Raw genomic sequence first — 14,237 nt, 5'->3', positions numbered from 1 at the left:
CGAATGCAGTTCCAAGGGACAGTGAAAACCAGCTAGAGCTTTCAGTGCTGGCAGCTTTCCTGTGGGCGCAATCTCTGGACGTTTCCAATTTGGCAGCCGGGCTCTGCCAGAGAGAGATACAGAGTGTTGCCCCATTACGAAGCAATGCTTTAGCAGAGCGCGAATGTCTGTGTGGCAGCGAATGCAGCTCCAAGGGACAGTGAAAACCAGCTAGAGCTTTCAGTGCTGGCAGCTTTCCTGTGGGCGCAATGTCTGGACGTTTCCAATTTGGCAGCCGGGCTCTGCCAGAGAGAGATACAGAATGTTGCCCCATTACGAAGCAATGCTTTAGCAGAGCGCGAATGTCTGTGTGGCAGCGAATGCAGCTCCAAGGGACAGTGAAAACCAGCTAGAGCTTTCAGTGCTGGCAGCTTTCCTGTGGGCGCAATCTCTGGACGTTTCCAATTTGGCAGCCGGGCTCTGCCAGAGAGAGAGACAGAGTGTTGCCCCATTAGGAAGCAATGCTTTAGCAGAGCGCGAATGTCTGTGTGGCAGCGAATGCAGTTCCAAGGGACAGTGAAAACCAGCTAGAGCTTTCAGTGCTGGCAGCTTTCCTGTGGGCGCAATCTCTGGACGTTTCCAATTTGGCAGCCGGGCTCTGCCAGGGAGAGATACAGAGTGTTGCCCCATTAGGAAGCAATGCTTTAGCAGAGCGCGAATGTCTGTGTGGCAGCAAATGCAGTTCCAAGGGACAGTGAAAACCAGCTACAGCTTTCAGTGCTGGCAGCTTTCCTGTGGGCGCAATCTCTGGACGTTTCCAATTTGGCAGCCGGGCTCTGCCACAGAGAGATACAGAGTGTTGCCCCATTACGAAGCAATGCTTTAGCAGAGCGCGAATGTCTGTGTGGCAGCGAATGCAGTTCCAAGGGACAGTGAAAACCAGCTAGAGCTTTCAGTGCTGGCAGCTTTCCTGTGGGCGCAATGTCTGGACGTTTCCAATTTGGCAGCCGGGCTCTGCCAGAGAGAGATACAGAATGTTGCCCCATTACGAAGCAATGCTTTAGCAGAGCGCGAATGTCTGTGTGGCAGCGAATGCAGTTCCAAGGGACAGTGAAAACCAGCTAGAGCTTTCAGTGCTGGCAGCTTTCCTGTGGGCGCAATCTCTGGACGTTTCCAATTTGGCAGCCGGGCTCTGCCAGAGAGAGAGACAGAGTGTTGCCCCATTACGAAGCAATGCTTTAGCAGAGCGCGAATGTCTGTGTGGCAGCGAATGCAGTTCCAAGGGACAGTGAAAACCAGCTAGAGCTTTCAGTGCTGGCAGCTTTCCTGTGGGCGCAATCTCTGGACGTTTCCAATTTGGCAGCCGGGCTCTGCCAGAGAGAGAGACAGAGTGTTGCCCCATTAGGAAGCAATGCTTTAGCAGAGCGCGAATGTCTTTGTGGCAGCGAATGCAGTTCCAAGGGACAGTGAAAACCAGCTAGAGCTTTCAGTGCTGGCAGCTTTCCTGTGGGCGCAATCTCTGGACGTTTCCAATTTGGCAGCCGGGCTCTGCCAGAGAGAGATACAGAGTGTTGCCCCATTACGAAGCAATGCTTTAGCAGAGCGCGAATGTCTGTGTGGCAGCAAATGCAGTTCCAAGGGACAGTGAAAACCAGCTAGAGCTTTCAGTGCTGGCAGCTTTCCTGTGGGCGCAATCTCTGGACGTTTCCAATTTGGCAGCCGGGCTCTGCCAGAGAGAGATAGAGTGTTGCCCCATTACGAAGCAATGCTTTAGCAGAGCGCGAATGTCTGTGTGGCAGCGAATGCAGTTCCAAGGGACAGTGAAAACCAGCTACAGTTTTCAGTGCTGGCAGCTTTCCTGTGGGCGCAATGTCTGGACGTTTCCAATTTGGCAGCCGGGCTCTGCCAGAGAGAGATACAGAGTGTTGCCCCATTAGGAAGCAATGCTTTAGCAGAGCGCGAATGTCTGTGTGGCAGCGAATGCAGTTCCAAGGGACAGTGAAAACCAGCTACAGCTTTCAGTGCTGGCAGCTTTCCTGTGGGCGCAATCTCTGGACGTTTCCAATTTGGCAGCCGGGCTCTGCCAGAGAGAGATACAGAATGTTGCCCCATTACGAAGCAATGCTTTAGCAGAGCGCGAATGTCTGTGTGGCAGCGAATGCAGTTCCAAGGGACAGTGAAAACCAGCTACAATTTTCAGTGCTGGCAGCTTTCCTGTGGGCGCAATCTCTGGACGTTTACAATTTGGCAGCCGGGCTCTGCCAGAGAGAGATACAGAGTGTTGCCCCATTAGGAAGCAATGCTTTAGCAGAGCGCGAATGTCTGTGTGGCAGCGAATGCAGCTCCAAGGGACAGTGAAAACCAGCTAGAGCTTTCAGTGCTGGCAGCTTTCCTGTGGGCGCAATCTCTGGACGTTTCCAATTTGGCAGCCGGGCTCTGCCAGAGAGAGAGACAGAGTGTTGCCCCATTAGGAAGCAATGCTTTAGCAGAGCGCGAATGTCTGTGTGGCAGCGAATGCAGTTCCAAGGGACAGTGAAAACCAGCTAGAGCTTTCAGTGCTGGCAGCTTTCCTGTGGGCGCAATGTCTGCACGTTTCCAATTTGGCAGCCGGGCTCTGCCAGAGAGAGATACAGAGTGTTGCCCCATTACGAAGCAATGCTTTAGCAGAGCGCGAATGTCTGTGTGGCAGCGAATGCAGTTCCAAGGGACAGTGAAAACCAGCTAGAGCTTTCAGTGCTGGCAGCTTTCCTGTGGGCGCAATGTCTGGACGTTTCCAATTTGGCAGCCGGGCTCTGCCACAGAGAGATACAGAGTGTTGCCCCATTACGAAGCAATGCTTTAGCAGAGCGCGAATGTCTGTGTGGCAGCCAATGCAGTTCCAAGGGACAGTGAAAACCAGCTAGAGCTTTCAGTGCTGGCAGCTTTCCTGTGGGCGCAATCTCTGGACCTTTCCAATTTGGCAGCCGGGCTCTGCCAGAGAGAGATACAGAATGTTGCCCCATTACGAAGCAATGCTTTAGCAGAGCGTGAATGTCTGTGTGGCAGCGAATGCAGTTCCAAGGGACAGTGAAAACCAGCTAGAGCTTTCAGTGCTGGCAGCTTTCCTGTGGGCGCAATCTCTGGACGTTTCCAATTTGGCAGCCGGGCTCTGCCAGAGAGAGAGACAGAGTGTTGCCCCATTAGGAAGCAATGCTTTAGCAGAGCGCGAATGTCTTTGTGGCAGCGAATGCAGTTCCAAGGGACAGTGAAAACCAGCTAGAGCTTTCAGTGCTGGCAGCTTTCCTGTGGGCGCAATCTCTGGACGTTTCCAATTTGGCAGCCGGGCTCTGCCAGAGAGAGATACAGAGTGTTGCCCCATTACGAAGCAATGCTTTAGCAGAGCGCGAATGTCTGTGTGGCAGCAAATGCAGTTCCAAGGGACAGTGAAAACCAGCTAGAGCTTTCAGTGCTGGCAGCTTTCCTGTGGGCGCAATCTCTGGACGTTTCCAATTTGGCAGCCGGGCTCTGCCAGAGAGAGATAGAGTGTTGCCCCATTACGAAGCAATGCTTTAGCAGAGCGCGAATGTCTGTGTGGCAGCGAATGCAGTTCCAAGGGACAGTGAAAACCAGCTAGAGCTTTCAGTGCTGGCAGCTTTCCTGTGGGCGCAATCTCTGGACGTTTACAATTTGGCAGCCGGGCTCTGCCAGAGAGAGATACAGAGTGTTGCCCCATTACGAAGCAATGCTTTAGCAGAGCGCGAATGTCTGTGTGGCAGCGAATGCAGTTCCAAGGGACAGTGAAAACCAGCTAGAGCTTTCAGTGCTGGCAGCTTTCCTGTGGGCGCAATGTCTGGACGTTTCCAATTTGGCAGCCGGGTCTGCCAGAGAGAGATACAGAATGTTGCCCCATTACGAAGCAATGCTTTAGCAGAGCGCGAATGTCTGTGTGGCAGCGAATGCAGTTCCAAGGGACAGTGAAAACCAGCTAGAGCTTTCAGTGCTGGCAGCTTTCCTGTGGGCGCAATCTCTGGACGTTTCCAATTTGGCAGCCGGGTCTGCCAGAGAGAGAGACAGAGTGTTGCCCCATTACGAAGCAATGCTTTAGCAGAGCGCGAATGTCTGTGTGGCAGCGAATGCAGTTCCAAGGGACAGTGAAAACCAGCTAGAGCTTTCAGTGCTGGCAGCTTTCCTGTGGGCGCAATGTCTGGACGTTTCCAATTTGGCAGCCGGGCTCTGCCACAGAGAGATACAGAGTGTTGCCCCATTAGGAAGCAATGCTTTAGCAGAGCGCGAATGTCTGTGTGGCAGCGAATGCAGTTCCAAGGGACAGTGAAAACCAGCTAGAGCTTTCAGTGCTGGCAGCTTTCCTGTGGGCGCAATGTCTGGACCTTTCCAATTTGGCAGCCGGGCTCTGCCAGAGAGAGATACAGAATGTTGCCCCATTACGAAGCAATGCTTTAGCAGAGCGCGAATGTCTGTGTGGCAGCGAATGCAGTTCCAAGGGACAGTGAAAACCAGCTAGAGCTTTCAGTGCTGGCAGCTTTCCTGTGGGCGCAATCTCTGGACGTTTCCAATTTGGCAGCCGGGCTCTGCCAGAGAGAGAGACAGAGTGTTGCCCCATTACGAAGCAATGCTTTAGCAGAGCGCGAATGTCTGTGTGGCAGCGAATGCAGTTCCAAGGGACAGTGAAAACCAGCTAGAGCTTTCAGTGCTGGCAGCTTTCCTGTGGGCGCAATCTCTGGACGTTTCCAATTTGGCAGCCGGGCTCTGCCAGAGAGAGAGACAGAGTGTTGCCCCATTAGGAAGCAATGCTTTAGCAGAGCGCGAATGTCTTTGTGGCAGCGAATGCAGTTCCAAGGGACAGTGAAAACCAGCTAGAGCTTTCAGTGCTGGCAGCTTTCCTGTGGGCGCAATCTCTGGACGTTTCCAATTTGGCAGCCGGGCTCTGCCAGAGAGAGATACAGAGTGTTGCCCCATTACGAAGCAATGCTTTAGCAGAGCGCGAATGTCTGTGTGGCAGCAAATGCAGTTCCAAGGGACAGTGAAAACCAGCTAGAGCTTTCAGTGCTGGCAGCTTTCCTGTGGGCGCAATCTCTGGACGTTTCCAATTTGGCAGCCGGGCTCTGCCAGAGAGAGATAGAGTGTTGCCCCATTACGAAGCAATGCTTTAGCAGAGCGCGAATGTCTGTGTGGCAGCGAATGCAGTTCCAAGGGACAGTGAAAACCAGCTAGAGCTTTCAGTGCTGGCAGCTTTCCTGTGGGCGCAATTTCTGGACGTTTCCAAATTGGTAGCCGGGCTCTGCCAGAGAGAGATACAGAGTGTTGCCCCATTACGAAGCAATGCTTTAGCAGAGCGCGAATGTCTGTGTGGCAGCGAATGCAGTTCCAAGGGACAGTGAAAACCAGCTAGAGCTTTCAGTGCTGGCAGCTTTCCTGTGGGCGCAATTTCTGGACGTTTCCAAATTGGTAGCCGGGCTCTGCCAGAGAGAGATACAGAGTGTTGCCCCATTACGAAGCAATGCTTTAGCAGAGCGCGAATGTCTGTGTGGCAGCGAATGCAGTTCCAAGGGACAGTGAAAACCAGCTAGAGCTTTCAGTGCTGGCAGCTTTCCTGTGGGCGCAATCTCTGGACGTTTCCAATTTGGCAGCCGGGCTCTGCCAGAGAGAGAGACAGAGTGTTGCCCCATTACGAAGCAATGCTTTAGCAGAGCGCGAATGTCTGTGTGGCAGCGAATGCAGTTCCAAGGGACAGTGAAAACCAGCTAGAGCTTTCAGTGCTGGCAGCTTTCCTGTGGGCGCAATCTCTGGACGTTTCCAATTTGGCAGCCGGGCTCTGCCAGAGAGAGATACAGAGTGTTGCCCCATTAGGAAGCAATGCTTTAGCAGAGCGCGAATGTCTGTGTGGCAGCGAATGCAGTTCCAAGGGACAGTGAAAACCAGCTAGAGCTTTCAGTGCTGGCAGCTTTCCTGTGGGCGCAATGTCTGGACGTTTCCAATTTGGCAGCCGGGCTCTGCCACAGAGAGATACAGAGTGTTGCCCCATTACGAAGCAATGCTTTAGCAGAGCGCGAATGTCTGTGTGGCAGCGAATGCAGTTCCAAGGGACAGTGAAAACCAGCTAGAGCTTTCAGTGCTGGCAGCTTTCCTGTGGGTGCAATCTCTGGACGTTTCCAATTTGGCAGCCGGGCTCTGCCAGAGAGAGATACAGAATGTTGCCCCATTACGAAGCAATGCTTTAGCAGAGCGCGAATGTCTGTGTGGCAGCGAATGCAGTTCCAAGGGACAGTGAAAACCAGCTAGAGCTTTCAGTGCTGGCAGCTTTCCTGTGGGCGCAATCTCTGGACGTTTCCAATTTGGCAGCCGGGCTCTGCCACAGAGAGATACAGAATGTTGCCCCATTACGAAGCAATGCTTTAGCAGAGCGCGAATGTCTGTGTGGCAGCGAATGCAGTTCCAAGGGACAGTGAAAACCAGCTAGAGCTTTCAGTGCTGGCAGCTTTCCTGTGGGCGCAATGTCTGGACGTTTCCAATTTGGCATCCGGGCTCTGCCAGAGAGAGATACAGAGTGTTGCCCCATTACGAAGCAATGCTTTAGCAGAGCGCGAATGTCTGTGTGGCAGCGAATGCAGCTCCAAGGGACAGTGAAAACCAGCTAGAGCTTTCAGTGCTGGCAGCTTTCCTGTGGGCGCAATCTCTGGACGTTTCCAATTTGGCAGCCGGGCTCTGCCAGAGAGAGATACAGAATGTTGCCCCATTACGAAGCAATGCTTTAGCAGAGCGCGAATGTCTGTGTGGCAGCGAATGCAGCTCCAAGGGACAGTGAAAACCAGCTAGAGCTTTCAGTGCTGGCAGCTTTCCTGTGGGCGCAATCTCTGGACGTTTCCAATTTGGCAGCCGGGCTCTGCCAGAGAGAGAGACAGAGTGTTGCCCCATTAGGAAGCAATGCTTTAGCAGAGCGCGAATGTCTGTGTGGCAGCGAATGCAGTTCCAAGGGACAGTGAAAACCAGCTAGAGCTTTCAGTGCTGGCAGCTTTCCTGTGGGCGCAATCTCTGGACGTTTCCAATTTGGCAGCCGGGCTCTGCCAGAGAGAGATACAGAGTGTTGCCCCATTAGGAAGCAATGCTTTAGCAGAGCGCGAATGTCTGTGTGGCAGCGAATGCAGTTCCAAGGGACAGTGAAAACCAGCTAGAGCTTTCAGTGCTGGCAGCTTTCCTGTGGGCGCAATGTCTGGACGTTTCCAATTTGGCAGCCGGGCTCTGCCACAGAGAGATACAGAGTGTTGCCCCATTACGAAGCAATGCTTTAGCAGAGCGCGAATGTCTGTGTGGCAGCGAATGCAGTTCCAAGGGACAGTGAAAACCAGCTAGAGCTTTCAGTGCTGGCAGCTTTCCTGTGGGCGCAATGTCTGGACGTTTCCAATTTGGCAGCCGGGCTCTGCCAGAGAGAGATACAGAATGTTGCCCCATTACGAAGCAATGCTTTAGCAGAGCGCGAATGTCTGTGTGGCAGCGAATGCAGTTCCAAGGGACAGTGAAAACCAGCTAGAGCTTTCAGTGCTGGCAGCTTTCCTGTGGGCGCAATCTCTGGACGTTTCCAATTTGGCAGCCGGGCTCTGCCAGAGAGAGAGACAGAGTGTTGCCCCATTACGAAGCAATGCTTTAGCAGAGCGCGAATGTCTGTGTGGCAGCGAATGCAGTTCCAAGGGACAGTGAAAACCAGCTAGAGCTTTCAGTGCTGGCAGCTTTCCTGTGGGCGCAATCTCTGGACGTTTCCAATTTGGCAGCCGGGCTCTGCCAGAGAGAGAGACAGAGTGTTGCCCCATTAGGAAGCAATGCTTTAGCAGAGCGCGAATGTCTTTGTGGCAGCGAATGCAGTTCCAAGGGACAGTGAAAACCAGCTAGAGCTTTCAGTGCTGGCAGCTTTCCTGTGGGCGCAATCTCTGGACGTTTCCAATTTGGCAGCCGGGCTCTGCCAGAGAGAGATACAGAGTGTTGCCCCATTACGAAGCAATGCTTTAGCAGAGCGCGAATGTCTGTGTGGCAGCGAATGCAGTTCCAAGGGACAGTGTAAACCAGCTAGAGCTTTCAGTGCTGGCAGCTTTCCTGTGGGCGCAATCTCTGGACGTTTCCAATTTGGCAGCCGGGCTCTGCCACAGAGCGATACAGTGTTGCCCCATTACGAAGCAATGCTTTAGCAGAGCGCGAATGTCTGTGTGGCAGCGAATGCAGTTCCAAGGGACAGTGAAAACCAGCTAGAGCTTTCAGTGCTGGCAGCTTTCCTGTGGGCGCAATCTCTGGACGTTTACAATTTGGCAGCCGGGCTCTGCCAGAGAGAGATACAGAGTGTTGCCCCATTACGAAGCAATGCTTTAGCAGAGCGCGAATGTCTGTGTGGCAGCGAATGCAGTGCCAAGGGACAGTGAAAACCAGCTAGAGCTTTCAGTGCTGGCAGCTTTCCTGTGGGCGCAATCTCTGGACGTTTCCAATTTGGCAGCCGGGCTCTGCCAGAGAGAGATACAGAGTGTTGCCCCATTACGAAGCAATGCTTTAGCAGAGCGCGAATGTCTGTGTGGCAGCGAATGCAGCTCCAAGGGACAGTGAAAACCAGCTAGAGCTTTCAGTGCTGGCAGCTTTCCTGTGGGCGCAATCTCTGGACGTTTCCAATTTGGCAGCCGGGCTCTGCCAGAGAGAGATACAGAATGTTGCCCCATTACGAAGCAATGCTTTAGCAGAGCGCGAATGTCTGTGTGGCAGCGAATGCAGCTCCAAGGGACAGTGAAAACCAGCTAGAGCTTTCAGTGCTGGCAGCTTTCCTGTGGGCGCAATCTCTGGACGTTTCCAATTTGGCAGCCGGGCTCTGCCAGAGAGAGAGACAGAGTGTTGCCCCATTAGGAAGCAATGCTTTAGCAGAGCGCGAATGTCTGTGTGGCAGCGAATGCAGTTCCAAGGGACAGTGAAAACCAGCTAGAGCTTTCAGTGCTGGCAGCTTTCCTGTGGGCGCAATCTCTGGACGTTTCCAATTTGGCAGCCGGGCTCTGCCAGGGAGAGATACAGAGTGTTGCCCCATTAGGAAGCAATGCTTTAGCAGAGCGCGAATGTCTGTGTGGCAGCAAATGCAGTTCCAAGGGACAGTGAAAACCAGCTACAGCTTTCAGTGCTGGCAGCTTTCCTGTGGGCGCAATCTCTGGACGTTTCCAATTTGGCAGCCGGGCTCTGCCACAGAGAGATACAGAGTGTTGCCCCATTACGAAGCAATGCTTTAGCAGAGCGCGAATGTCTGTGTGGCAGCGAATGCAGTTCCAAGGGACAGTGAAAACCAGCTAGAGCTTTCAGTGCTGGCAGCTTTCCTGTGGGCGCAATGTCTGGACGTTTCCAATTTGGCAGCCGGGCTCAGCCAGAGAGAGATACAGAATGTTGCCCCATTACGAAGCAATGCTTTAGCAGAGCGCGAATGTCTGTGTGGCAGCGAATGCAGTTCCAAGGGACAGTGAAAACCAGCTAGAGCTTTCAGTGCTGGCAGCTTTCCTGTGGGCGCAATCTCTGGACGTTTCCAATTTGGCAGCCGGGCTCTGCCAGAGAGAGAGACAGAGTGTTGCCCCATTACGAAGCAATGCTTTAGCAGAGCGCGAATGTCTGTGTGGCAGCGAATGCAGTTCCAAGGGACAGTGAAAACCAGCTAGAGCTTTCAGTGCTGGCAGCTTTCCTGTGGGCGCAATCTCTGGACGTTTCCAATTTGGCAGCCGGGCTCTGCCAGAGAGAGAGACAGAGTGTTGCCCCATTAGGAAGCAATGCTTTAGCAGAGCGCGAATGTCTTTGTGGCAGCGAATGCAGTTCCAAGGGACAGTGAAAACCAGCTAGAGCTTTCAGTGCTGGCAGCTTTCCTGTGGGCGCAATCTCTGGACGTTTCCAATTTGGCAGCCGGGCTCTGCCAGAGAGAGATACAGAGTGTTGCCCCATTACGAAGCAATGCTTTAGCAGAGCGCGAATGTCTGTGTGGCAGCAAATGCAGTTCCAAGGGACAGTGAAAACCAGCTAGAGCTTTCAGTGCTGGCAGCTTTCCTGTGGGCGCAATCTCTGGACGTTTCCAATTTGGCAGCCGGGCTCTGCCAGAGAGAGATAGAGTGTTGCCCCATTACGAAGCAATGCTTTAGCAGAGCGCGAATGTCTGTGTGGCAGCGAATGCAGTTCCAAGGGACAGTGAAAACCAGCTACAGTTTTCAGTGCTGGCAGCTTTCCTGTGGGCGCAATGTCTGGACGTTTCCAATTTGGCAGCCGGGCTCTGCCAGAGAGAGATACAGAGTGTTGCCCCATTAGGAAGCAATGCTTTAGCAGAGCGCGAATGTCTGTGTGGCAGCGAATGCAGTTCCAAGGGACAGTGAAAACCAGCTACAGCTTTCAGTGCTGGCAGCTTTCCTGTGGGCGCAGTCTCTGGACGTTTACAATTTGGCAGCCGGGCTCTGCCAGAGAGAGATACAGAGTGTTGCCCCATTAGGAAGCAATGCTTTAGCAGAGCGCGAATGTCTGTGTGGCAGCGAATGCAGCTCCAAGGGACAGTGAAAACCAGCTAGAGCTTTCAGTGCTGGCAGCTTTCCTGTGGGCGCAATCTCTGGACGTTTCCAATTTGGCAGCCGGGCTCTGCCAGAGAGAGAGACAGAGTGTTGCCCCATTAGGAAGCAATGCTTTAGCAGAGCGCGAATGTCTGTGTGGCAGCGAATGCAGTTCCAAGGGACAGTGAAAACCAGCTAGAGCTTTCAGTGCTGGCAGCTTTCCTGTGGGCGCAATCTCTGGACGTTTCCAATTTGGCAGCCGGGCTCTGCCAGAGAGAGATACAGAGTGTTGCCCCATTACGAAGCAATGCTTTAGCAGAGCGCGAATGTCTGTGTGGCAGCGAATGCAGTTCCAAGGGACAGTGAAAACCAGCTAGAGCTTTCAGTGCTGGCAGCTTTCCTGTGGGCGCAATGTCTGGACGTTTCCAATTTGGCAGCCGGGCTCTGCCACAGAGAGATACAGAGTGTTGCCCCATTACGAAGCAATGCTTTAGCAGAGCGCGAATGTCTGTGTGGCAGCCAATGCAGTTCCAAGGGACAGTGAAAACCAGCTAGAGCTTTCAGTGCTGGCAGCTTTCCTGTGGGCGCAATCTCTGGACCTTTCCAATTTGGCAGCCGGGCTCTGCCAGAGAGAGATACAGAATGTTGCCCCATTACGAAGCAATGCTTTAGCAGAGCGTGAATGTCCGTGTGGCAGCGAATGCAGTTCCAAGGGACAGTGAAAACCAGCTAGAGCTTTCAGTGCTGGCAGCTTTCCTGTGGGCGCAATCTCTGGACGTTTCCAATTTGGCAGCCGGGCTCTGCCAGAGAGAGAGACAGAGTGTTGCCCCATTAGGAAGCAATGCTTTAGCAGAGCGCGAATGTCTTTGTGGCAGCGAATGCAGTTCCAAGGGACAGTGAAAACCAGCTAGAGCTTTCAGTGCTGGCAGCTTTCCTGTGGGCGCAATCTCTGGACGTTTCCAATTTGGCAGCCGGGCTCTGCCAGAGAGAGATACAGAGTGTTGCCCCATTACGAAGCAATGCTTTAGCAGAGCGCGAATGTCTGTGTGGCAGCAAATGCAGTTCCAAGGGACAGTGAAAACCAGCTAGAGCTTTCAGTGCTGGCAGCTTTCCTGTGGGCGCAATCTCTGGACGTTTCCAATTTGGCAGCCGGGCTCTGCCAGAGAGAGATAGAGTGTTGCCCCATTACGAAGCAATGCTTTAGCAGAGCGCGAATGTCTGTGTGGCAGCGAATGCAGTTCCAAGGGACAGTGAAAACCAGCTAGAGCTTTCAGTGCTGGCAGCTTTCCTGTGGGCGCAATCTCTGGACGTTTACAATTTGGCAGCCGGGCTCTGCCAGAGAGAGATACAGAGTGTTGCCCCATTACGAAGCAATGCTTTAGCAGAGCGCGAATGTCTGTGTGGCAGCGAATGCAGTTCCAAGGGACAGTGAAAACCAGCTAGAGCTTTCAGTGCTGGCAGCTTTCCTGTGGGCGCAATGTCTGGACGTTTCCAATTTGGCAGCCGGGTCTGCCAGAGAGAGATACAGAATGTTGCCCCATTACGAAGCAATGCTTTAGCAGAGCGCGAATGTCTGTGTGGCAGCGAATGCAGTTCCAAGGGACAGTGAAAACCAGCTAGAGCTTTCAGTGCTGGCAGCTTTCCTGTGGGCGCAATCTCTGGACGTTTCCAATTTGGCAGCCGGGTCTGCCAGAGAGAGAGACAGAGTGTTGCCCCATTACGAAGCAATGCTTTAGCAGAGCGCGAATGTCTGTGTGGCAGCGAATGCAGTTCCAAGGGACAGTGAAAACCAGCTAGAGCTTTCAGTGCTGGCAGCTTTCCTGTGGGCGCAATGTCTGGACGTTTCCAATTTGGCAGCCGGGCTCTGCCACAGAGAGATACAGAGTGTTGCCCCATTAGGAAGCAATGCTTTAGCAGAGCGCGAATGTCTGTGTGGCAGCGAATGCAGTTCCAAGGGACAGTGAAAACCAGCTAGAGCTTTCAGTGCTTGCAGCTTTCCTGTGGGCGCAATGTCTGGACCTTTCCAATTTGGCAGCCGGGCTCTGCCAGAGAGAGATACAGAATGTTGCCCCATTAGGAAGCAATGCTTTAGCAGAGCGCGAATGTCTGTGTGGCAGCGAATGCAGTTCCAAGGGACAGTGAAAACCAGCTAGAGCTTTCAGTGCTGGCAGCTTTCCTGTGGGCGCAATCTCTGGACGTTTCCAATTTGGCAGCCGGGCTCTGCCAGAGAGAGAGACAGAGTGTTGCCCCATTACGAAGCAATGCTTTAGCAGAGCGCGAATGTCTGTGTGGCAGCGAATGCAGTTCCAAGGGACAGTGAAAACCAGCTAGAGCTTTCAGTGCTGGCAGCTTTCCTGTGGGCGCAATCTCTGGACGTTTCCAATTTGGCAGCCGGGCTCTGCCAGAGAGAGAGACAGAGTGTTGCCCCATTAGGAAGCAATGCTTTAGCAGAGCGCGAATGTCTTTGTGGCAGCGAATGCAGTTCCAAGGGACAGTGAAAACCAGCTAGAGCTTTCAGTGCTGGCAGCTTTCCTGTGGGCGCAATCTCTGGACGTTTCCAATTTGGCAGCCGGGCTCTGCCAGAGAGAGATACAGAGTGTTGCCCGATTACGAAGCAATGCTTTAGCAGAGCGCGAATGTCTGTGTGGCAGCAAATGCAGTTCCAAGGGACAGTGAAAACCAGCTAGAGCTTTCAGTGCTGGCAGCTTTCCTGTGGGCGCAATCTCTGGACGTTTCCAATTTGGCAGCCGGGCTCTGCCAGAGAGAGATAGAGTGTTGCCCCATTACGAAGCAATGCTTTAGCAGAGCGCGAATGTCTGTGTGGCAGCGAATGCAGTTCCAAGGGACAGTGAAAACCAGCTAGAGCTTTCAGTGCTGGCAGCTTTCCTGTGGGCGCAATTTCTGGACGTTTCCAAATTGGTAGCCGGGCTCTGCCAGAGAGAGATACAGAGTGTTGCCCCATTACGAAGCAATGCTTTAGCAGAGCGCGAATGTCTGTGTGGCAGCGAATGCAGTTCCAAGGGACAGTGAAAACCAGCTAGAGCTTTCAGTGCTGGCAGCTTTCCTGTGGGCGCAATTTCTGGACGTTTCCAAATTGGTAGCCGGGCTCTGCCAGAGAGAGATACAGAGTGTTGCCCCATTACGAAGCAATGCTTTAGCAGAGCGCGAATGTCTGTGTGGCAGCGAATGCAGTTCCAAGGGACAGTGAAAACCAGCTAGAGCTTTCAGTGCTGGCAGCTTTCCTGTGGGCGCAATCTCTGGACGTTTCCAATTTGGCAGCCGGGCTCTGCCAGAGAGAGATACAGAGTGTTGCCCGATTACGAAGCAATGCTTTAGCAGAGCGCGAATGTCTGTGTGGCAGCAAATGCAGTTCCAAGGGACAGTGAAAACCAGCTAGAGCTTTCAGTGCTGGCAGCTTTCCTGTGGGCGCAATCTCTGGACGTTTCCAATTTGGCAGCCGGGCTCTGCCAGAGAGAGATAGAGTGTTGCCCCATTACGAAGCAATGCTTTAGCAGAGCGCGAATGTCTGTGTGGCAGCGAATGCAGTTCCAAGGGACAGTGAAAACCAGCTAGAGCTTTCAGTGCTGGCAGCTTTCCTGTGGGCGCAATTTCTGGACGTTTCCAAATTGGTAGCCGGGCTCTGCCAGAGAGAGATACAGAGTGTTGCCCCATTACGAAGCAATGCTTTAGCAGAGCGCGAATGTCTGTGTGGCAGCGAATGCAGTTCCAAGG

The sequence above is a fragment of the Mycteria americana genome, unplaced genomic scaffold, assembly GCF_035582795.1.
Source record: "Mycteria americana isolate JAX WOST 10 ecotype Jacksonville Zoo and Gardens unplaced genomic scaffold, USCA_MyAme_1.0 Scaffold_55, whole genome shotgun sequence".
In the NCBI taxonomy this organism is placed as follows: Eukaryota; Metazoa; Chordata; class Aves; order Ciconiiformes; family Ciconiidae; genus Mycteria; species Mycteria americana.
The sequence above is the reverse complement of the archived record's forward strand: the minus strand, read 5'-3'. Positions refer to the sequence as shown.